The sequence below is a fragment of the Eubalaena glacialis genome, chromosome 10 (genome assembly GCF_028564815.1).
Source record: "Eubalaena glacialis isolate mEubGla1 chromosome 10, mEubGla1.1.hap2.+ XY, whole genome shotgun sequence".
NCBI lineage: Eukaryota > Metazoa > Chordata > Mammalia > Artiodactyla > Balaenidae > Eubalaena > Eubalaena glacialis.
The window spans coordinates 106,396,822-106,421,174 of NC_083725.1; the positions used below are offsets into that span (position 1 = coordinate 106,396,822).

The 24,353-nt window shown below is 51.5% G+C and overlaps 1 protein-coding gene across 4 annotated transcripts in view; it reads left to right on the forward strand.

The window, feature by feature from the left end:
- TSPAN18 (tetraspanin 18) overlaps positions 1 to 24,353 on the forward strand; it is a 181,799-nt gene that overhangs the window by 106,394 nt on the left and 51,052 nt on the right. For 3 of the 4 annotated variants that reach the window (XM_061201613.1, XM_061201611.1, XM_061201610.1), the window contains exon 3: positions 14,499 to 14,640. The exons of the other annotated variant lie outside the window; for it this stretch is intronic. The gene's annotated coding sequence lies outside the window, so the exon portion shown is untranslated. The remainder of the gene's footprint in view (positions 1 to 14,498; positions 14,641 to 24,353) is intronic. 4 annotated transcript variants of the gene reach the window in all.

Here is a 24,353-nt window from a genome sequence, read left to right on the forward strand (position 1 = left end):
TTTAGCTTCTGTGTAATATTCCATCGTGTGAAAATATATATATATATATGAAAACTGATTTATCCATTTTTCTGTGGATGGACATCGAGTTGTTTCCCGTTTGGAGTACTTATAAATAAAGCTGCAACAAACATTGTGGTCCAGGTCATTTTGTGGGCATATGCAGGCATTTCTCTTGGGTGTGTAACTGGGAGTGGAAATACTGAATTGTCATGGGTTTGACTTTAATAGACAGTGCCAAAGAGGATGGTTGTACCATTTGATGGTCCTAGCAGTGCATGAATGTTCTAGTCTGTCCATCTCCTCACCCATGCTTGGTGTCATCCCTCTGTTCATTCTTAGTCAGCTGGTGATTCTGTATCTCATTATGGTTTTTATTTGCATTTCCCTGGTGAGTGATGATGCTGGGCACATTTTCATATACTTATCGGCTATTTGGATATCTTCTTTTGGGAAGTAACTTTTCAAGACTTTTGCCCAATTTCAACTGGGTTGCTTTCTTACTTTCTTATTGATTTGTAGGCATTCTTTACATATTCTGGATACAAGTGCTTTGTAATACGTATGTATTGCAAATACGTCCTTCAGTCTGAGGTTTGTTTTTTACTCTCTAAATGGTCTGAGGATAGTTTGAGAAGGAAGAGAATAAATACTTATTGAGAGCTTCCTTTGTGCCAATCCAGGTGCTCTGCAAGTCTGTCTCACCTTAGCTGACACTCGTCACCACTCAGGGAGGTGAGCATCGTCACCGTCCACCTCTCCATGCCCCCACACCACCTGACAGTAAGGGATTTAAGGAGCTGGCCCATGATCTCAGGGTTGGCAAGTGGCTGGGCTGGATTTCTCTGGTCCCAAAGCTCCCTCTCTCTGCTTTGGGTGTCAGTTGGAGAGGTAGTGGTCCCCCTCAACCCCCCACCCCTGTCCTTAGCCTGTCTTACCATCAACGGGCCAAGTAGAGAGAAAGATCAGGGAAGTGCATGTCTCTTTGCCTTCCCTGGAGTGAGGGCTTCCTAATTTAGCCGCCTTGTTTTGTTTGAAGTGAATTTCTTGGCATCTTTAACTAATTCACATTCCATTGCAGATTCGAAAGAGCTTCCAAAAGCGTCTTGAAAAGGTTGGCACTGTCTGGTGTTTGGGATTATTCTTAATGCCAATACCTTAAATGTATATAATTCCTTTAGTTTAGAAAGTGCTTCCATGATGAATGTCTTATTGCATATTCATTAGATAAGCATGACAACAATTATTAGAGAGATCGTGTTCAGTAGGCTTTTATGGAGTCCAGAACTTCCGATTTGTCCTGATCTGCAGAACCTGGGGCTGGAGGTGCCTCGTGGAGCAAAACATCGGGACTCAGTCGGGGCCTGGCTGGTCCCAGGAGCCTCAGACATTTAACAGAAACAGCAGACTTTGGGTGTGTGCGTGCCGGGGCCAGCATGGCCAAGAGGAAACAGAGTTGCATTTATTATAAACTGTGAACCAAGACAGGCTTCCTGCCCAGCAGGAGAACAGGTAGGAAAGTGGCTGCTTGTCCGGGAGTTTGTCTCTCCCCTCGCATTCCACAGTTGTTTGAGGAGTGCCCCTGGGAGCAGGGCCTGGGCCAGGGAAGCAGAGATGAGCCCGCAGGTCTCAGCGCTTCAGGAGTGAACCTGGCCGTCAACAAGCACCAGTGATTGAGCGCTCACTGCCTGCCAAGCCCAGAGTGGAGAGCTCCGCGGGCATTCGTGTTATTTAACCCTCACCAGGACCTGTGAGTGTGATGACCCCCTCAGGCTGGTGGGGAGCGAGGGAGAGCCCTGTGCACTGCTAACTCTGGCAGGAGGCGTGGGGCAAAGCTGACCGGGCAGGGCACGGGGCCGGAGGGGCTCCAAGTGGAGAGGACTCCGAGGAGATAAGGAAGGCTTCGGGGAGGGGGTGGCTTTTAACCAAGGCCCTTGAAGAATGGGTAGGATTTCGAGAACAGAAATGAGGAGAGGGGGTCTTGCTGGCCAAGGCAACAACAGAGGCAAAGGCCAGAGATGGGAAACCACAGGACAGGCAGCGGAGGATGGTGGCCAAGGGCATGCCCTGCCGTCAGCAAGACCCAAGTGTGAACCTGGGCTCCCCCACTTACCTGCTCTTTGACCTTCAGTGCATGACATCACCTCCCCCTCACCAGCCTCCCCCAGCTGTTTTAAAAAATTGAGGTGAAATTCACATGACAGAAAATTAACCATTTTAAAGTAACAATTCAGTGGCATTTAATACACAGTGTTGTGCAACCATCACTTCTATCTAGTTCCAGAACCTTTTCTTCACCCCAAAAGAAAACCCCGTACACATCAAGGCCCCCTCCCCACAGCGCCTGGCAACCACTAATTTGCTTTCTGTCTCTATGGGTTTACCTATTCCAGACATTTTATATAATTAGAATTATACTATATGTTGCCTTTTGTACCTGGCTTCTTTCCCTTAGCATAATGTTCTGGAGGTTTATCCATATTGTAGCATGTATCAGTACTTCATTCCTTTTTCTGAGTGAATAATATTTCATTGAAAGCCTATATTACGTTCATCTGTGTACTCATGTAAATACTGATGGACACTTGGGGTGTTTCCACCTTTTGGCTACTGTGAATAGTGCTGCTATGTGCAGTCGGATACAGGTGTCTGTTTAGTCCTGGCTTCGGTTATTTGGGGCATAGACCCAGGAGTGGAATTTCTGGGTCATATGGTCATTCTGTGTTGGACTTGTTGCGGAAGCATCACCTTTTTGAACCTCAGTTTCTACATCTATAGAATGGGGATGATAATGATAGCTTTCTCATACAGGGTAGATGAGACAAGGTTTTTGAGGATTAAATGAAGTCCAACGCCCAGGGTAGCGAGGGCTCAAGGTACCTTGGGAGAGGCCCTGTTACAGAGGGCTGAAGGTTTTGGGCGGGAAGGATGAGGGGGCAGGGGTCCTTGTGCCTGGCCGGGCTCGGCTCTGCCCCGAGCAGTGGGCTGTTGGAGGCCTTCTGCCTTTTACTCACCAAGGAGGGGGCAGATGGCTGGTGCTCTGGGAACCAGGCCCCCTTCCTGCCTTTGGATCCAGGGAGGCTCGCCTTCCCTGGCCCCGCTGTGCCGCCCTCACCCAGGGGGCTGGCTGTCGGATTCACCCCTGGAGCGCGGGCCACTGCCTGCCCCTCTCCCTCCCCTCCTTCTTTCAGAGCCTGCCATGGAGCTGTTCAGGCTTGGCAAGCAGCAGGGGTTCAGAAACCAAATTAACAGGTAAAAATTCCCATTCTCTGCCTGTTACCCGCCTGGCTGAGCCGCATGATCTGTGACATAACAGGAACAGGGGGAGGGGGACCGGGGAGGAACCAGGTCCGGGAGAATCATTTAAGAGCGAGAGACCCCCGGGCTTGTGATGTGGAAGAGTGGCACCAGGGAAGCAGTCTCCGGTGACCCGCACTCCCTCTCCACTTTCAGAGTCGCCTCCCCCAGGCTGTGGGCCCTGAGTCACAGGGCCCAGGAGGTGGCAGAGGGGGACAGCAAGCTTTGCCCTGGGCATGACCCTAACCACGGGGCCTCCCTGCTCTCCATCTCTGCAGATGTATTCAGGTCCCCTTTGTTAGTGGGAGGCAGGCCCTGGGGCCAAGCAATCAGGCAGAACTGAGGTCTAACCCAAGTGCAGCCACATAGGAGTTGCAAGTGACCTTGGGCAAACTGTAATCCCTCTGAGCCTCAGCTCCATCCGTACAATTGGAGCTAACAAACCCTCCTGGCTGGGTTGTTGTTGGTATTCAGTGATATCAGGAGGGAAAGGGGGTTGCACAGCATGTCATAAGATTGGGGGGGGGGTGGTCAGTGGTCATGGTTGAAGGGACCGTGTCATGGTCAGTCGGTGTCTCAGGTTTGACTCCTGCTGGGCGTTGACTCTCGAGAAGGCAGGAACCGTGTCTGTCTCCTTTGTGTCCTAGGTCTGGCTCTCTGAAAGCAGTACCTGAGCGGGGATGGTTGTGCAAGTGAATTATTGAGGAAGGATTCTCGGGACCAGAGAAAGGAACAGGATGAGGCAGAGGAAGAAGCTAAGCAAAGACGGGGCTCAAGAGCACTCTAGCCTCAGCCGGATCCCGGGGGAGCTCTGGAGAGTGAATGACATTGCAGAGTTTGTGCCCAGTACCCTCTGTCGGGGGCTAAGGGCTATGCCTGGGGGTGGGGCAGGGGTGTAGCCTCCCAGGCATCTCTGGGTGACGTGAATCCAAACAGCCAGGGCCAGCAATCCCCCCCGGAGAAGGGGCAGGTGGAGACTTCTGCATCCAGCGCTGCTGCGTCGAGGGAGGGGTGCGCCCTCCAGGCGAGGATGCATACACCCTAATCCCTTACTTTGGAATTAGGAAGAAAACTCCTCCGGCTGTGGCACCTGACGGACTTAGGTGTGAAGCCCCTTTCTACCGCTTACTAGAATCATCCACCTCCCTGGGTCTCCGTTTAGAGACCCACCTCCCACATAGGATCCAGAGGAGGACACATCAGATGCCATGGAGACAGCAGCTCCACCGTAGCCCCTGAGCACATTTTGGGTGGGTGGAGTCAGGCTTTCTGCTCTCACCGTCTGCATGGAGACCATCCCAGGACGGATGTCTCCTGCCTGGCCTGGCCTGGCCTGGCCCGTGAGAGCTCCTTCCCTCCTAGAGACGGGAGGTGGACTAGTGATCTCTAATAACCCCTGTCCCCAGGGCCAGGAATGAGAAACACAGCCGGAGCCTTCAGCGTCGGGGTCAGCCAAGGCCTGGGATTTCCCCAGAGGTGTTTGTCCCCAAACGATTGATTTATTCTCATTGTTATTTAGCAAGTGATACATGGATACATTCCCCTTATTCAAAAAAAGGACACATTTCAGAGAAGGTTAGAAGCCCTAATGCCAGGTTCCTTTCCCCACGTCTCTGAGGAGTCGCCACGGTTTGTCCAGAAAACTGATATTAAGTCCACAGCCATGTTTGCATGTGGCCCAGGTGTGGTCAGGAAAGCCCACCTTCTGGGCGGGGCTGCCAGGGGTCTGGGAGGGACCCACAGAGCAGTGAGGGAGCTGCGGCTGGGGTTTCCCCCGATGTAGATGGAGCTGTAATTGTAATACTAATAAAAGCTTCCACTTACTGAGGCCTACTCCACCCAGACACCATGCTGGGCAATCTCCTTGTGTCTTCTTGTTTAACTTTATGAACGAGAAGTGTCACGTCCCCATTTTACAGGTGAGGCAACTGAGGCTTAGAGGGGTTCACATAAGGTGTCCAATAGCATAATGAATGGTGGGCCCAGCATTTGAATTCAGCCTCAGTCACCGATGAGGCTGCAGGAGCCCCTGATTCTCATTTCCGTCGGTACCGGGCCTGGTTTTCTCCCAGGTACAGGGCATGTCATCCCGGGGACTCAGGCCCTTCAGATTCTTCCTCACCTCACTTTTGCCCATCTGCGGGGACTTAGCCCCCTTCCTTTCACTTGAGCATTGAAAATCATTGAATACCTCGCCTCATTTTGTAGAGGAGAAAGTAGAAGCCCAGAGAAGGCACATGACCTAAACGGGGCACACAGCAAAGCTGTCCCAGAGGTGTGACTAGAATGAAGGTTTCTACCTCGTGGTCAGCATTCTTGATCTTTTGACCTTATTGCTTTAAGCCAACACCAGACTTTGCTGTGGGTGTGGGTGTGTGTGGGTGTGTGTGGGGTTGGGGGTGTGTGTGAAGAGCCAGAATGTGTCGGGAAGGGGGCACAGGAGGCCCATGGGGAGAGGAAGGAAACACCTCTGCTCGGCCACTTCATCATATATAGCTGAGCACGGGCCAGCAGAGCCTGGCTGGCTCTGAGTGAAAACAACCGCATCCTGGCTTTGTGTGCCCCTCTCTACATCTACCTGGAGAGTCACGCTTCCTGTTTGTCATCTGGGTTAGTACTGCATCCGCGGAGGTTGGTGGCCAGAGCACTTGCCCTGTGGCTGAGCAGGGAGCCTTACGTAAATTCCTATTTCTCAGGCAAGAGAAATAGATCCAATGTCCCCCGGAAAAGTTTTCATCAGCCTCCCGGGAGGGGGCTTCAGAGCTCCAAAGACCAAGGCTTGAACTTCAGACGAAGAAGGAAAACCCTGGACCTGAAGTGGCCCCCGTCAGCCCCTCCATGAATTTCCTTTGGCTCCCCACTAGCCCAGGCTCTGTCTCAGCGCCCGTGACCCACCGGCTCCCTCTCCTCTCCCGTTTCACGCCTCCGCCAGAGCGCAGCCTGCTTGCTGCCCCCTCCACCTGGCGTGCAAGTTGAGGCCCTTGCGCCACTGCCTTGGCCCTGCCCTCTGCTTGGAAAGCCTTTCGTCCCCTTCGCCTTCTCCTTGGACTTGAGCCTGCGCATCTAGGAGCTCTCCCGCATCTTCAGCAGTGCTGCCGTCCATTCATCTAGTGTCCAGTGGCCGGCAAGTTGAGGCTTTGGGGGTACAGCAGTGAGTGGTTTAGAACATTCCCCAGCCTCTGCCCTCTTCCAGCTACTTGTGATCAGCACCTTCCACTTGGCCTCACTGCAAAGACAGGGAGTCCCTCCGCCCTCCCGCGGCACCTAACACAGAGATTTATACAGTAGGCGCTCAATGAGCGTTTGCTGAATGAATAAACGAATGACAAAAATCACTTTCCTACCTTCCATTTTAATGTTCTGCAGGGCCTTCTCCACCCGTTGGTCTAGTACTATATGCCATGTTCTGCTTCAGGCATTGAGTTTCTATGTTCCCAGGGTTTATTAATTCTTATTATTAATAATAATAAAAGAGCTAACTTTGGTCTGGCTCTTCCTGTGTGCCAGATGCTAATCAAAGTGTGCGTTACCTCCTCACAAGAACGCTATCGGTAGGAGCTATGATTAGCCCCATTTTACAACTAAGAACCAAGGCTCAGAGAAGTTCAGGAATTTTCCCAAAGTCACACAGCTAGTCAGAGGTGAGAGGATTCTAACACCAGCGGTCTGACTCCAGAGCCCAATGTTTTACGTTTATCAAGTAAATGAATGACTCATACTACTTGATATTTTTGTAACTGAAGGAGTTAAGTCACACAAGTAGCTACATTGGCCCTACTTGTACAGACGAAAGTGTGCACACCATGTACACATGCACACACAAGCACCCTCCCCCTTGGCTCTCTCCGTGTGCCATCTGTGCTGGAGTTTGTCACCGTGTCCCTTACACTCATCTCTCGAGCAGACCACACACTGGCCCCTGCATCTGAGGGTCCTTATATAGTCTCTTTGCTCAGCTGGACCTGTGGTTTCTGTGCCCTAAAAGATGGATTGTTCTTAAATGCATCTGGTTTGGGGAAGATTTTTGTGGGGGGAGAGGGGAGGGAAAAAGTGGAGGGGAAATGAACAGTGAGGGATAAACCCCAAGTTCCGGGATAAACCTCGAGGCCAGGTTCATAAAATGCTCTGGGACATCCCAGCTTGGTGGGTGTGGATGCTTCTCAAATCTAGCAAGACATTCATTCATTCATTCATCTTCAAAAGCTTAGGTGCTCATGCACCTAAGAAATGAAGGTGGAATTTGGGGCATTAGTGATCTTCCAGCGGAGGCAGGTGGACCTTGCTGCATAGGCAATGATGAGCTACAGAAGGTTGTTGAACGGGAGAGTGGCCTAGTCCAAGCGCTGCTCCTTGAAGATCTGTCTCCCCACCCAGTGGAGGATGGAATTGGGGGTGGGGAGCAGCAGGGAGATTGTGAGGAGGCTAATGGCTGTGGGCCAGGTGAGGGAGGATGAAGGCTCGGATTAGGGAAGTGGAGCCCATGGAGGTGGCAGGTAGAGGGGAGGGGGCAATGTAAGGAGATGTTTCCAGGTAGATGGGACCGAGCTCTCTCTCTGAGGGGTAGAGAGTGGAATCCAAAAACCTGAACATTTGGGAGACTCTGTGATTCGGAGGATTCCTGGAGGGGCCATTTCTGGGTAAATAATAACAGTGATATTATAATAGGTATTACTGGAATCTGACTGTGTGCCAGGCACTGGCTAAGTGTTTTACGCATTCTATCATATTAAATACTCACAAGAAACCCCTGAGGTAATTACTGTTCTCGTCTCCATCTTGCACCTGGGGAAACTGAGGCACGGTTAACTTGACAGAGACGACACAGCCAGGAACTGATACAGCTGGGATTCAACTCCAGGCATCTGCCTGCAGACCGTCCCCAGGTAACCCCTGCCTGCCGCTGCCTCTCCATCCGCAGGCCGGCAGGAGGCCGGCTTCATTTCTGGAAAAGACATGCATTTCCAAGCTGGAGACCTGAGAGGAGAGGACTGGGGGCGATTTAGGGTCACATGAAAAGCGGTGAGAGGGCAGAAGTGGCACCTCGGGGAGGAGGCCGGCAGCCCGCCTGGGCTCCCCGTTCTGTGTGGTGGGGACATCAGCCCAGAAGATTAATGAGAGGGCAGGGGAGGGAGAAAAGGAAGGAAAGGAAAGAAGAAAAATTGCTGCCCATTATACCTGTCCTTTGGCAAGGCCGGGTAATTAGCAAACCCTCGGCACTAAAATATTTCGTTTCGGTGTAATTGCAAAGTAATTATGTGGTATGGGTTGTGTATTAATCGTGTTGATTAATAACACTCAGGTAGTAATTAAACATCTGCTTCATAATCGAGTGTAGGCTGAAGCTTAACATACACGCATGCGTTCCTGTGCCACATGCAAAGCTCCTTCGTCCCTGTGTGTGTGTGTGTGTGTGTGTGTGTGTGTGTGTGTGTGTGTGTGTGAGAGAGAGAGAGAGAGAGAGGGAGAGAGATAGAGAGCACGAGCCTGGCTGAGTTAAGAGACCCCTCCCTTCCCCACTGTACCATGAGGCCTTTGTGCCTCCAGCCCCACCTGGAACACAGGGAGGAACTGACATGGGCCTGGGCTGTGCCAGCCTGCAGCCCCTCTCAGAACAGAACCCAACGCTCCCAGTGTGTCTCTTTCCTGGCTGAGCTGCCTGGCAAGCTGGTTGCGTACAGGGGCTCAAGGGTTCCATACGCAGCAATGTGCTAGAGTGTCTTAGAACTCACTTTGCTATCAGTATTAGACTGCTGGGCTTTGAGGGTCCTTTCTTGGGCAGAGTACTTTTCCCCAGAGCGGGGAGAAAGTTCTTATTATAGGAATCACCCGGGCTAAGGCCCAGGGAACATCCCTGCACATCCCTTAGGGCTGGATTTAATGATCTGATCACAGATGCTGCAGGGACCAGAGCAGGATGCCAACCTGGGTGCCTGGAGCTCAGGTTCTAGCTTGGATCTTACCCTTACTTGCTGTGTGATCTTGGGCAAGTAGCTCTCCTTCTCTGTCCCTTGGGTTCCAGGTCTATAAAACAAAGAAAACTGAGCTTAAGGTCTCAGTCTCCAAGGGCCTTTCCAGATCTGCTGTACTCAGATTCTAATTTGGTTTGTACTAATTAGGAATCAGAGACAATTTAAATTCAATACATATGATCCTTAGTGAGTAAACAATTGGAAATAATTCCTTTCTTTATGACTTCTCAAAGGCTCATTCATGAGCAATGAGAACCCAAGCTAAAATCAATAGCTTTTATTTCCAGACAGAGAAATTGCAGATTCTTTGAGCTGCTGGGCATTGCAATTCATTCTTGTATTTTAAAATTTTATGTTTATGTTTATGGACTGCCATTAGGTAATATGGATCCGTCCTGAAGGTTGATTTTTTTTATTAACTTAACTCATTTTACTTATTAGTTCACATTTATAGCTTGGGTTTAATAAGCACACGGCGCAGAAGTCATAAAACCGCCCTTTTCTTTAGCAATATTTTAAAATCAAGACTCTTCTCTGAGTCATCCCACGTTTATTTGCTCATAATTTGCTTCTCCTATGATTTGAGGCCCAGCACTGCCAATTCCAGCCACTCGTTTGACTTTGAACTTCAGTGTCCTCACTTGTAATAGGGGAAGGTCACCACTAATTAATAAAAGCAACAAATGCTTACATTGCAGGAAGCAAGCATCCAACAATCACTTACAATCTTCAGAGTGCTTCTCGTATATTATCTGGTTGAATCTCACATCTCTTTGAAGCGGTTTTATTTTTTTCACTTTATATGGGAGGAAACTGAGGCCCAGAGAGGTAAACTGACATGCCTGAGAGCACACGGTGACAGTGGCAGAGCCGGGATGCAAATCCACCATGTCTAAATCCAGTCATCATCTTTCCCCCCACATCTGCATCCCCTCCCCACAACCTGCCGGTTTCAGTATCCCCCCTACCTTCCCCACCCCTCCAGCATCCCTTTATCCACCCCCACCATCAGGCCCTGCCCATCCTCCTTCCATCCTCTCATCATCTGTTTCCACTTGCCTGGGCTCCTTGCTGCTTTTCAACCACCAGAAGCACACCTCTGCTCTGTGACCTTCAGTGGCTCCCCTTTTTCTATGGATAGAGTTCATCATCCTCGGCCCAGCATTCAAGGACCTTAATCATCCAGCCCCTTCCTATTTCATTTCCCATTCTACCCCTACAGGCAGCCTTGCCTCCTGGTCCTGAATACTCACCTCACACTTGGGCACCTCTGTGCCTTTGCTCACCCTGGTCCCTTTGCTCACAGTGCCCTCCTCTCATCCCCATACATTCAAATCTGCCTCCTCCTCCAGGAAGCCTTCCCTGGGGCCCAAGCAGGAAAGGGTCCTTCCCTCCTCTGAACTGAAAGCAATGTGATGAGCCCTCCTAAGCCACCTTGAACTATGGAGACAAGGGCACTGTCACTCTTCCCCATACAGGAGCTCCTTTGAAGGCATAGTTGGTGCCTCTCTCATCCCTGGCACCCCCGGAGTCCCCAGTACACAGCAGGTGTTCAATTAATGTTCACCAAATGAGTGAATGCTCCCGTCCCTTGAGGTCTCCAGGAAACAGAACTCCTTGTGTCTTCTCTGTGGCATTCAGGGCCAGCCCAATGCAAACTTGGGGAGAGAGTTTGTCCAAGTTCTATCGACTTCCAACAGCTCTGCCCCCCTCTGTTCCTGCATGCTTCCTTCTGTCTTCCTAGAACGATCACATTCCTTCTCAGTCAGCGACTCGAACATGAAACCATGAAACCTCTCTCCTCCCATCAAAACTTACCTGTCTTGGGCCCTATTTACTCAGCTTACTGCTACATGAATGGCCTTCTGGTTTCTGGCAAATGAAATCCAGCTGTGATGTTAATAGCGAATCATGGTGAAGAAAAGTAGACACGGAGGGCCTGAGCACCACTCCGTATCTGAGTCTGAGGACCCTTTGCTTTATAGATGGGGAAACTGAGGCCCAGGGGAGGGGTGAGGGGGACTTACGTAAAGGCGTTGGCTGGATTGCTAGTCATGGCTCTCTAGGGAACGCTACTAATTCCTGGGTTATCTTGGCCACTGGGATTCGAACTACAAGCCCTGTCTGTGGGCACGGCACTTTATAGAATGCACGCCTTTTCCCTTAGGTAGTCATCTTAGCAGCTCTGTGAGGGTTCACTGCGGCTCAGAGAGGCCGGTTGCATGCCCTGATCACACAGCCAGTGGCTAGTGGCTGGAGTACAGGTCTGGCTGGTCCCCAGCGGGTGCAAGGTGCACTCACTTGCTGGCTTCCCTGCCCACTGGCAGCAGCCCCGGGTATATACCAGGCTCGATCTACAGGATCTGTTCCCGGCTGGGACAGGCATCCCGAGGGACCACGGAGGAGACTGAGCCGAGGAAGAGGCCGAGGGCAGGATGTGCTGCTCTCCTGGGCAGCAGTCAGGGGAGTATGGGATCCGGAGACAAGTGATGCAGGCCAGGCCCACACAGCAGGACCCGTGAGCACAGGCCCAGCTCACAGCCCACAGAGCAGGGCTGCCTGGGCCACCATGGGATGGCCAGGGCCTTCTGCCTGCCCACTCGCCTGCCCCATTGGCCACTCGGCCACATCCTCCCCATTCGGCATTTCTGGGCCCGGACTCAGGGCAGCAGCTTCATTCAGCAGTGAGCCACCCACATTTACAATGTACACACGTTCACACACTAAACTCTCCCACCCCTCCCACGCAGACGTGGGTGTTGCCCACCCTCACATATCATGTGAGCTCTTTTGCATGCGTTTATGACACACACGCTCCTGAATTTCTCTCGTGCTCCTTCTATCTTAAACAGTCTAGGCAGTGGCACCCCACAGCAATCAAGAACTTCTGCTCTTAAATCAACTATGGGGTTCAAATCCAATCGGTGCTGTTTAACAACCACGTGTCTGCTCATTACTTAACCTCTCTGAGCCTCAGTTTCTCATCAATAAAATGGGAATGCTGGCAGTGTTAGGATTAAATAGGAAAATGCGTGGAAAACGCTGACCACAGGACTCTTCCATCTCATTTCCCAAATGCCTGTCAGGCAGCCTTGGCTCCAGGTCCCCCCCTCAACTTGGTATCTCCATGCCTTTGCTCACCCAGGCCCCCTGCCCACAGCGCCCTGCTCTTGTCTCCACACACACACATCTGCCCCCTCCTCCAGGAAGCCTTAACGTGCCTGCGGGTGTCATCAGTGCTGGTGCCATAAGGACATTGGAAGAGGAGGAGCTTTACATTGGCATCTCTGCCTGTGAGTTGGGGGATTTAGAGCTGACTCGGAGACGTTGTCGGGACTGATGCTGTGTCCTGCGCCCCCTTTCACAGAGGGAGAAACTAAGGCCCCACGAAGGGGAGGTTGTGCCTGAGTGCTCACAGCAAGTTAGTGCCGTGTTGGGGCTGGAACCCAGAATGCCTGCCTGCGGATCCGTGGGGTTCAATGCTGCCACCTCCTCCTAGTAGACGAAACCCCCCCCACTGCCATGTTAATTGAGGGGGTGGTCTGCTTCTCTCAGCAGGTTTGAGGGAGCGTGGGCTGGGGTAGAAATGAAAGGTGGAAGCTGGGGGTCCCCCTGATGAGCTTCTTCATCAGCTGTATGTGTGAAGAGGAGGCCCAGAGAGGCTGAGACACATCTATCATCCGGACAGGGGCTGAAGCAGGGACCACAGGCAGCCATGGTGAGCCCAGGAGAAAGGCACAGCTCCGTAGCATGCTGCTAGAAGAACGGTCTCCATTGTCACCTCTTTCCTACAGCCATTTACTTATTTCTTCATCATACCCTTATTGGGAAAAGCCAAGAACGCCACGCCTCCCGGGGAATTCGCCCCCCACCTTCCACCCCTCCCCAGTTCTCATGCACTGGCTGCCGTCTGGTGACATTAGCTCACCAGCTTGCAGAGTGCTAATGACATTTTCATTTTGCTGGCTGGTGAAATGCGGGCTGGGGTGTGGGGAGCCCGTGGGCAGGTGGGGAGTTGCAGCTGCGGGGAGAGGTAGGTATGCTGGGCTGGGGACCCACGCTGGTCCATGAAGGCAGAGACGGGGATGGACAGTGGGAGCAGCGGGAATGAGTCACTGGAGGCACTGAGAGAGTTTTGTCTAAAGACTTGCCGCGGGCACAAAGCAGCTCCCCGTGCAGTGCTCTGGCTCCCTCTGCAGCACTCACAATACCCTCCCTTGTGTCGCCTCCCTAACGTTTATTGAGTGATTGCTGTGAGCCAAATGCTCTGCTGGGGCTTCACAGACTTAGGAGTGTCATTTTCACTCCCTGCAATCCTCAAAGAGAGATGCTATTAGTATCCCTGTTTTACAGAGGAGGAGACTGATGCTCTGAGAGGACCCCTGACTTCCCCGGGGTCTCCCACTCCTGGAAAGAGTTTGCCCCAACAAGTGACCGAGGTCCACCTGCCTCCAAGCCCATGCTCCCGGCCACCGTGGGCACCGCCTCCCATACCTTGTCTGGGCTTGGACGAAGTCAGGAAACAATTCTCCATTCTGGCCTGTGACCAGCATTCACCTGTCAGGCAGGCAGCAGACCCTGTGCCCAGGCTGCTCCAGGGGTGCAAGTCTGTCAACGACAAAGGAGGGTGTGGCCCGGGAGAGAGCACCTGGCCATGATGAGTCAGGAGGGACCTGGGGTTTAGGCCTCACTCTGACACCAACTTGCTCTGTGACTTGGGGCGAGTCACCGCCCCTCTCTGGGTGTCGGTCTCCTCACTGATAAAATGAGGCCATTGGTCTGGCTGGATGGAGCATCCCAGGGATGGATTTTCACACGAGGAAGAATCTCTCCACCAAGGCGCGCGAACTCTCAGAGTTTCCTCCCACTCAGACATATAAGATTATGTTTCACATCAAAGCAAATCAGGAAACATTTGTCAAGCCTCCCGCTCTGCAAAGGGCACCGTGCTAGACACAGTGGGCGTGACACTTGCGTATTTTTATTCAGGACATACACACACAGGCATATACATATCTTTGTGTCTTGGAACTTTTTGCAGGCAAGTTCAGCTGGGACCTAGACGATGGCTCCCCAGTCCTGATGCCCAAGCCCAGGCTCCTTCCGGCTGCCCCTTCACACTCTCTCCTCAGGGCCCGGAGCACATTTCAAAAAAAAAAGAGACCTCGGGCAGTGTGAGCGATGGCATCCCCCCCACGAGGCAGTCACGGCTGGTTCTGCTTGTCTTGACAGGTGGGCATCTCCTGGACAGCCCTGAGCTTGCAGGGAGCAGACCTTCCGACCCCATCATCCAAGCTACGTGAACCCTTTGAATTTGAACTTCTAAAAACGTGGGCACGATCTTTTTCCAGACTTCTCGACGCAGGCTACCCAGGTAAGGGAGCTCAGGCTGTTCAGCACGGGGTTTTATGCTGCTTTTGCTGTTTTTGTTGTTGCTAATAGCAGCCATCAGAGGACACCCTATCATTCTTTATCACCCTGTCCTGTTTTATTTCCTTCACTAGCAGGAGAACCCAGTGGTTAAGGCTTTAAAGTCCAACAGACGTGGGTTCAAATCCTGAACCTCCAATTACTAGCTGTGTGACCTTGGGCAGGTTTCTCAACCTTTCAGTGACTCTGCTTCCTCCCCGGTCAAATGAGGAAGCAACAGCACCCGCCTCTTGGGTTTGTGGTGAAGATAAAATGAGGTAATATATGATAAGCGCTTAGAACAGGACACGCAGTAAGCTCAGAGTGCAGTAAGCATTAGCTGTTACTAATAGTATTCCTGTACTCATGACAATCCGTAATTAATTCATCCTCACGTTGATAGGCTGCCTCCTGCACCAGAATGTGGACTCCAGAGGACAGGAGTTTGTCTGTTTTGTTCTTAGTTGAACCCCCAGATCCCAGCAGAGTAAACTGGCTATTATTTGCTGAATGAATGAATGAGTGAGTGAAGCTGTTTTACCTATATTATGCAGAATCCTCAGGACAATCCTTGAAAGTCCTTGCATTTGTTAGGATAATCATTTGGTTGCATGTGAACAAAAATGCAAAATAAAAAAGAGACAGGTTGATTTTTCTCTAAGGAAAATTCTGAGCTAAGGGGATTCTTTGACACAAAAACATTAGGGGCCTAAGTTCCTTTTGTCCGGAGGCTCTAACCATCGCTTGTCTACATGATCCACGATGGCCCATGCCAGTCTCTCCATTCTGGTCAGCAAGAAGTGGGAAATCAGAAAAGGAGAGGGTGCTCCTTCCTTTAAGAGGGTGCATACATCACTTCCTGTCAGGTCCCATTGGCCAGAATGTAGTCATGTGGCATGCCTAGCTGCAAGGGAGGCTGGGAGATAGAGTCTTTATTCTGGGGGACCATCTGCCCAATTATAATTCTCTTAAGAAGAAAGGAGGGGCAATGGATACTGGGGCACCCTCTGCCTTGTCAGATAAGATGATACCGCCACACTTTTTTCATCCTCCCTCCCTTCTTCCTCACCCCCAGTCACCAGTGATCTTTTTACTGCCTCCTTTCTTTTTTGCCTTTTCCAGAATGTCATATAATTGGAATCATACACAGTAGGTAGCCTTTTCAGATTGGCTTCTTTCACTTAGTAATATGCATTTAAAGTTCCTTCAGGTCTTTTCATGGCTTGAAATCTCATTCCTTTTTATCGCTAAATAATGTCCCATTGGATGTATCACAGTTTTTTTGTCCATTCATCTATTGAAGGAAATCTTGGTTATTTCCAGTTTTGGGTGATTATGAATAAAACTGCTATAAACATTTATGTGCAGGTTTTTGTGTGGACATAATTTTTCAGTCAGTTGGGTAAATATTTAGGAGCATGATTGCTGAATTATATGGTAAGTGTATATTTAGCTGTTTAAGGAACTGCCAAGCTGTCTTCCAAAGTGGCTGTACCATTTTGCATCCGCACCAGCAACGAGTGAGAGTTCCTTTTGTGCCATCTCCTCACCACCAGTTGGTGCTGTCAGTTTTGTAGATTTTTGTCCTTCTGTCAGGTATGTAGTGGTATGATCCCCACTTTAAAGTTGAGGATCCTGAGACTTAGAAAGGGCAGCTTGCCCAAGGTGATACAGCAGGTAAGAGATCCAGGAACTTTGCCCACCTGCTTGACAACTGAGCCCAGTCACACCCCACAGCCTCTGCCCATAGCAGGTCTCTCTGAGGCCGTGGACCAAAGCCACGGGGTAACTCTTCCCACTGCAAGTTCAGGAGTGACTGGATTCCAGGCCCCTTGTTCACTATGTAGTGTCTGTTTCTCCCAGCAGAACTGAAGTTCAGTGAGCAGGACAAGGAGGGATGGGGGCAGAGTGAGTGAATTTGAGCCCAGATTAGAGGGGTCTCACTAGATCAGCCAAAACAGAACCCTAGGCGGGGCCAGACAGCTGGGAAGGCTAGGGTACAGGTGAGTCCAGCAGGCTGCTGGCCTGTGCCCAGTCCTTGGGTCTGAGGGGAAGGCTAGAGCTGCTGCCCAGGTCAGAGGAACCAATGACGGGCCAGAAGTGAAGGTTGGCTGCAGGGGGAGACAGGGTGAGGGTGGTGGGTTGAGATGGGGTGATGAGAGGCCAGGCAAAGGCTGAACTGAGGTCAGATGCTGCATTGTTTGCAAGCCAGCACTCAACTCAAACCTGATTAAGCAAAAAGACAGGCAATTTATTCGTTTTTTATTGGTTTCCAATATAGTGGCAATTGGGGGCCTGTTTATTGGTGTCCAAGGTTCAGATAATGCCCAGGTCTGTGCCTTCTGCTTCTCTCCTTGTGGGTTTCAGTCCCCAGTAAGCACTCCCCACGTGGCAGTGGGGCAGTGGCCAGCAGCTCCAGACTGACATCCTGCTCGTTGCAAATCCAGTGAAAGGAGAGCTTCTTTTTCCCAGGAGTTCCTACAAAAGTCCCAGAGTTGAAGCTTATTTGCTGGCCTTGGGTCACATGACCATCTCTGACCAATCATTGAAACCAGAAGGAGAGACTATGCTGATTGACCAGACTTGGTCAGTGTTGAGGGGTCTGTGTTTGGGGGTGTGTGTATGGGTGGGAGGATTCAGCCTGAAGGTGTGAGAGGGCTGGTACCCCAAAGGGAAAACCAGGTGCTATTTTCAGAAGAAGGAGGAAGGAATGTTGAGCAGACAAAACAACAGGTGCTCCATATCGGAGCCATGGCAAGGGGTGAGGGGGCTGATTTGTCCTGAATGGGTCCTTCCTGTGGCTTACAGCACAGGGATAGCCTGTCTCTGACAGGTGCGCCTCGGTTTCAGTGGATCTGGTATCTGAAAGCCTGATTTACATACACACACACACACACACACACACACACACACACACGATGTATCTGCAGGTGGTGCTTCATTTTCCAAAAGCATTACCCCAGGAAGTCCTTCCCATAGTGAGTCCTCATCCTCCCTAGGGGCCACCCCGCTATTTCAGTCACTGCTTATCTGGCCGCTTTGGGTTGTCCTTCGCTTGCTGGGAGGGCCTTTTGCTTTCTTTACACCCCACCCTCACCCCCACTCCCTCATCGCTGGGGAAAGTTCCTTGAACCACTTTAGCATTTATTTGTCCTAAATAGCCTCCCAGAAGACCTGGCCTGTGACGGCCGGAGTAGGGCCGCAAGCCTCCCCTCAGCCACCACCTTCCTGGGGCCTCTCCGAGGGAAGGGGAAGGAGAGGAGGCCGTCACTGGTCAAGCAGGAGCAGCCCCAAGAGTCTGCTGGTTTGCAGGCCAGCCTCAGCCCCAACTGATATCCACCGGGGAAGCTCTGTTATGCATTTAGGGTACGGTGTATGATTTCATTTGAAAAAACATTGCTCTGCAGAAAAAAGATGGAAAACCGCAGTGTATGATACTGCCTCCCAGGCAACTGTGGCCAAGTGCTTTTTAAGATCTGTCCTTTGTTGATTTCGGTCAACCACAAACCTCCTGGCCCCGCACCCATGTCTCTCTCTCTCTCTCCATCTCTCTAGCCTGTGAATTCTACAGCTCTGACTCACCATGTAGACCAACTCAGCGTTCAGCACCACCCTGCCTTATATGGGATGCTCACTGCCCTTGGGTCAATACGTATTAATTTATTTCTTCAGCCGTTGGCTATTGAGCTTGTACTGTGTGCCAGGCACTGTTTATTTGCTGGGGATTGGGAGTGGGCAAAGCCGAATGGTCGCTGCCCTCTAGGATCCCTGCTGTCTCCTCTGTGAGATCCACTGAGGGCAGGACCCTTCCTCTGGGTGTCTTGCCCCCCACCCCTCATCCAATGCCAAACCATAGCTGGACTTGGTGGATGTTCATCACTTAATTATTTTCCACACTATTTTTTAAAACCCCCACTTATGACTGATGCTACAGAGATACTAGAATGATTTGGTCCTCACCCTCTAGGACTTAGAGTTTAAGATGCAGCTGGTGATGGGTCCTGGAGAGGGAGAGAAGGCCACAGTTTGAGATCTGTATGCAAACCCAGTCAGGGGTGTGCACGAGTCAACAAAAAGAAGATGCCAACCTCTCCACTCCCAGCCCCTCTTTGTTCACTCAGCAGCTCCTCAGAGACTACCGCTGAGAGCCCCTCAAGGAGCCAGCCTGTTATAAGGGAGACAGACATGAAAGTAAATCCTGTCATTCAAGGTAGAGAATGGGAGGGTTCAGAGCAGAAAGATAAAGGAAGGCTTAGAGGTTCCAAGACCAGATCAAGAGGTCACTTTGGGGTGGTGACAGTGGTGGGAAATCAGGGAAAGCAGTGCATTTGAGCTGGGCTTTGAAAAGTGAGTAGGACATGAGACAGGCGAGGATGCTGGGAGAGGGCATCCCAGGAGGAAGAAACAGTGAGAGCAAAGGCCTGGAGGTGGGAGCCCTGGAGCTTGGAAGACTGTGCCACGCAAGAAGTGAGATGAAGGCAGTCAGCTTCTTCCATGCAGTCCTCCAGGCTTGGCCACACAGACCTGTGGCCATCTTCAAGGCTGCCTTAAATCACAGGCTGGATTTGGAGTTGAGTGGCTCTTCTGTTTTCCCTTTAAGCCCAGGAGAGGGAGTTTTGGAGGGGCCCTTTAGAAAAGATGGTGCTGCACAGGGACCAAGAATAATTGATCCTCCCATCTCGAGTTTCTTTACAGAACTTAGAAATCGTCTTCATTTACAGTGTTGCAAGCAGCAGGCCTAGTGGCAGACCCTGGGCTGGAAGTAGGGGCACTCGAATTCTTGTCCCAGCTGTGTTACTGGTGACCTCAGCCTCCCTGAGCTGTAGTTTGTCCTTTGTAAAATGAGGGGTGAGGCCACTTCCAGCTTTAAACTTTTATTCCAAGTTAGACCTGGGTGCCGATCCCAGCTCTGCTAGTACTACAGCCTTGGCCCTCTGAGCCTCAGTTTTCTCATCTGTAAGTTGGGGGTAATAGTACTCTGTGTCTCACAGGACTTATGTGAAGATTAAATGAAATAACTAAGTGAGATAATGTGCTTGACAGCACACCTGCCAGAGGGTCAGTACTTTGTGATAGCACTGATGCTATTGGTGTTATTATTATTTATATTTTCATTTTCATAACTCTGTGGGAGGAGTCCTCAACAGAATCTTTGTATAGGTGCCTGCAAGGCAGCCTAAGTCCATGTCCCCCAAAATTTGGTGGTGGGGCTGAGAGTCACACCCCTCCCATCTCCAAATGGGGGCAGAGCTGCCTTCCTCAAAACCACATTTCTTCATTCATTCATCAAACATTTATTGAGCACTTGCCATGTGCCGGGACCTCTGAAATGCACGTGGGATCCTATTGAATAGGGCACCCAAGCTGCCTGCTCTCGGCAACTCAGGCTGCGCTTGGAGCAGCCTCTGCCTTCTGGCTGGCGCCATGGACACCGTTGGCCAAAGGAGCTCATGGCCAGCAGGAGTGCACTGAAGTCTGCAGAATGGAGCCCTGGGGAGAAGTCCCACCCTGCCTCCCATCGCTCCTGGGGCTTTGTGTAACCCCTTCCTTTCCGTCTTGGGGCTAAGGGATGAAATGCCAGAGATCCCACCATATTTAGCTGGTCTCGCGTTGTCCCTGGACCAACGAGATGGACGGGACTGCCAAGACCAGGCTCGGCCTTATGCAAACGAAGGCATTCGAGAGAGGAAGCCTACCAGCGAGCATGGACTACAGGGCTGTGTTTTATTCTCACCGCCTGTAATGCTTGTTTGGATCCTGAATTGCAAAGGGTTTGGGGGTCTTTCTGGAGGATGCAAAGCTGGCAGATTGGAAGGTGCTGAGGAGTCCAATCTGCCTTGTGCTCACCTGGTCCTTTCCTGGTGGCCAAGGGCATCTCACCTGCTCTGATCTCCAGCGTCCAGCGCAGAGCTGAGCATGCCAGGGTTTGTAATCAGGGATTGGTGGATGGTTAGACAGGTGGGCAGATGAGAGTGGATTCACTGTCATACACACTTTCCGAGCCTTGGTCCAAATTTCCAAGGTGGTTGGTGACACCAGGCCCTGGGTTTGTTTTTCTGTGACGACTTGATTTGGGCTCCTGTGCAAAACCAGTGGTTTTCAAGCAGTGGAGTAGATGCAAAACAAATGGCTTTTGGGCCTGTCAGTTTCTCCGTTTCAGTTTCAGGAGGCAGCATAGTGTGTGCCCTGATCTAAGGATGAGACCTTGCCGGCTGTCAGACTCACGAGAGTTCAGACCCCTGCTCCAAGGCTGGGTGACCTTGGGCATGTTATTTAGTCTCGATCAAATTCTGTTTTCTCATCTAGAAAATGATGGCACTAATAGCTTCCAACTCATAGGGCTGTGATGAGCATTAGATTGGATAATGGGTGTTAAACCATGGAGCAGCGCTCTGGGCACATGGTAAATGCTCAAGAAAAGATGATGATGATGTATTTAATGACCCCTTAAGCTAATGGGCCATAAACTTCTCTCTTCCAAACAGATTTTTGCAGACTGCTTTGCATTTTTAAGGCAAAAATTATTTTTGAAAGTTATTATTACAGAAGTAATGTGCTCCTTAAAAATTTCAATGATCTGAAAGGATTTAAATTTAAAAGCAAATGTCCCCCAACCCACCCTCTGCCATCTTCCAGCTCTTTCCCTCCACTTCCCCAGCAACATTCTCTTTGAATGTGGAGCTTCCCAAGTCTGGAACTTTTCTCCTTTTTTTCCCCTTAAAGAGTAGAAGACAGGTACACAGTCAGGAGGGGACAGTTGTCCTATTGGAGCCATGGCAGCCTGTGTGCCCTTGGCTCCGGTTTGCTCTGAGCCTTGAGGGTCTCCAGTGTTCTGTGTCCTGGAGGCCTGGGGCGGTGGCCTGAGGTGCCACATTCAGGCTAAGCTTGGAGTGAGAGGCTCGTAGACGCCATGTCTGGCCATGTGCCCAGGCCCCCTCTTCTGTCACGGTGCCCCAGGGCTCAGTCCAGCCCAAGCTTCCATGTTCCTGGTCCCTAGCCACCTTCTGACAGCCTGCGCTTTCCTGCCTGTGTCCTCTGCTGCCTTCCAGAGGATTCTGATGCAAGCTCAAGTTTGAGAACAACAGGCAGGTGGCCCGGGTCTAACACACTGTGACGCAGCCACACGTAGAAGGAGTGAAGGAACCCACGCTGGAAGGGGGAGGTGCTGGGGAAGGCTTGGATTATGAATGACTTAAAGGTGGACAAAGAAATCTGTGTGTAACTTGGGGGAGGGGAGTGGATTCCTGGCAGAAGGATCAGCCCGTGCAAAGTCCCTGGGGCGTGGTAGAGCCAAAGCATTCAGGGAGCTACAAGTGGTGCTGCTGGAGTGGAGTGAGAAGAGGGCGTGGGGGAAGGGAGGGCATAATCAATAGGCTTCTTGTGCTCTGAGTTTGGGCTTTTCCCCAGGAGCGCTGGGGAGCCGTGGAAGGGTTTATGCAGAGGAAAGATAGTGGGGAGGATGGATGGTTGTGTGGGGCCCCTGGACCGCAGCAAGTGACAGGCTGTCTTCTGGAGGGCAGGGCTGAGCCTGCAGTGGATGGAGAGAAGACCCTGGAATACCCTGAGTCATGGAGGGGCCCTGCCCTCTTGCTAGAACATTAGGACCTTGAAAGGATGCTGTGACTGTCTTGTACTGCATTTAGTCTCTGCATTCATGTCTTCCACCCCCAGAGACTCCAGTTACTGTTTCTGGGGTAGAGGAGACTAAGGTGCCCCCTGCATGTCTAGGATCTAGGTCTGAAGTGGAGGCACCAACATAGGTAAGAGCAAACCGAGATTCCTTCTGAGGGTGGAGCAGGGTGAAGGCTGGGAGGGGCCGGGAGGGGCCCTAAGGTGGATGACAATGGGGGTCAGGAGGGCCCCTGGCCTCCCCACCTCAGTGCTGGCTTGGGGAGCCCCCTGGAGAGGAGGTGGCAGGGGAAGCCCCCAGACCAGCCCCTGCCTCAGAGGCCCCAGCCTCTCTCAGTCTTCCCAGGGCCAGGCAGGAACAAGAAAGGGAGCTGGGGCCTCTCACGGGCCTGGGGCTCTTGTTTGGGAAGGGGTCTCTGATGAGCTCATCGTGTGGTGAATCAGAGCTGAGAGGATGCTGAGTCCTCGGGGAGGCCAGAACCAGGGAGAGGGAGGGTGGGGTGCCCCCGCGGGGCAGAGGTGGGGCAGGTGTGAAATAGGCTGCTGGCTAGAGGGCCAGACAGGGTCCCATTTGCCCAGCTGAGCAGCAGCTTTGGGTTGGCAGCTCCTGATTCCTGTGCCCCCAGTCCCGGGGCTAGTTCAGGCTGAAGTGCAGTAGCCTGGAGCCCGGTGATGCTTGCCATGGCCTGGCCTGTGTGTATTCAAGTATCATGTTAGCCCCAAGCAGCAATCCGTGGTGGTGTGTGGCCAGTGCTCAGAGGAGCTGTGGTTCCAGCGGAGGAGGTGCCAGCCAGGCCCTGCCCACTAGGTCCCCTCCCTCCGGGGCTCAGAAATGGCTCAGGCTTTTCTACTTGACCCTCAGTCCAGATTTAACTCTCAAGGAAAATGACCAGCAAGGATGTGTGGCCTCACAAACTAACTGGACTTGGGAGGACTTTCAAGGTCATCTGTTTGGACTTCTTGAGAGTATTCATTAAGCCTCTGCTTACATACCTCTAGCAATGGGGAGCTCACTACTAACCAAGAGATCAACATTCATTCAGATCGCTCTGAAAGTTATTCTCCTGCTTTACATGGGCCCTGGGTTCAAATCTTACTTCTGCTACTTCCTGTGTGGCCTCAGGCCAGTGACGTAGCTTCCAGAGCTCTGGTTTCCTTTCACGTTAAATGGGTTTGATAAATGCCCACCTCTCATTTACAAAGAAGTTTAAACCAGACAGCTTTACAACCATGAGCAAGTCAGATCTTTCCACAGTGCATAGGCCTGGTGCCCAGACAGGGTTTCTCTGCTGGTCTCCCGGCCCCATGGCCAGTCCCATCACCAGGGTGAATGTCCACCCCTCCCTGGCACGTAGTAGGTGCTCAGCAGATGATTGGCTGCATCCCCTCCTCCCTCTAGTGGACCCACCGGTGCCTTACAAACAAGGTCAGGCCAAGTCCTTGGCTTTTATCTTAACTCAGAGACGCCGAACCACGAGGTGCCCTGAGCTGCCACCCAGTGCTGGTCACCAAAGGCTTCCAGGAGGCCCGTCTCCTGCAGGCCTCCTCCCTCATGCTCCCTCCCTCGGCTCCTCACATCGCCTGGGGTTCACTGGAGGCTTTTAATGAGGTCGGCTGGTGGGTCTGTTCCATTTCCTCACATCTTACAGAGCAAAAGATAACAAGGAAGTGCCAATGTGAATCCGCAGGTGGAGGAGACTGGAGGTGACCTCAGGCCTCATGACCTCTGACCTCAACCTGCTACTGCCATACTTCCCATGGGGTGTGGGCATCACCCTCAACTACGCCACTGGTTCCTCTGGAATCCTGCTTTATTGGTGGGTGTTTTGTTTTTGTTTTTAACAGCTTTAGAGAGGCAAAATTTATGCACCATAAAATTCTCTAACTTTAAGGGTATGATTCAATGATTTGTAGTAAATTTTCAAAGTTGTGCAACCATCACTACAATCTAACTTTAGACTATTCCCATCACCCCCAAAAGAAACCTGGTTCCTATTTGCTATCAGTTCCCATTCCCACTCCCTGCCCCAGGCAACAACCAATCTACTC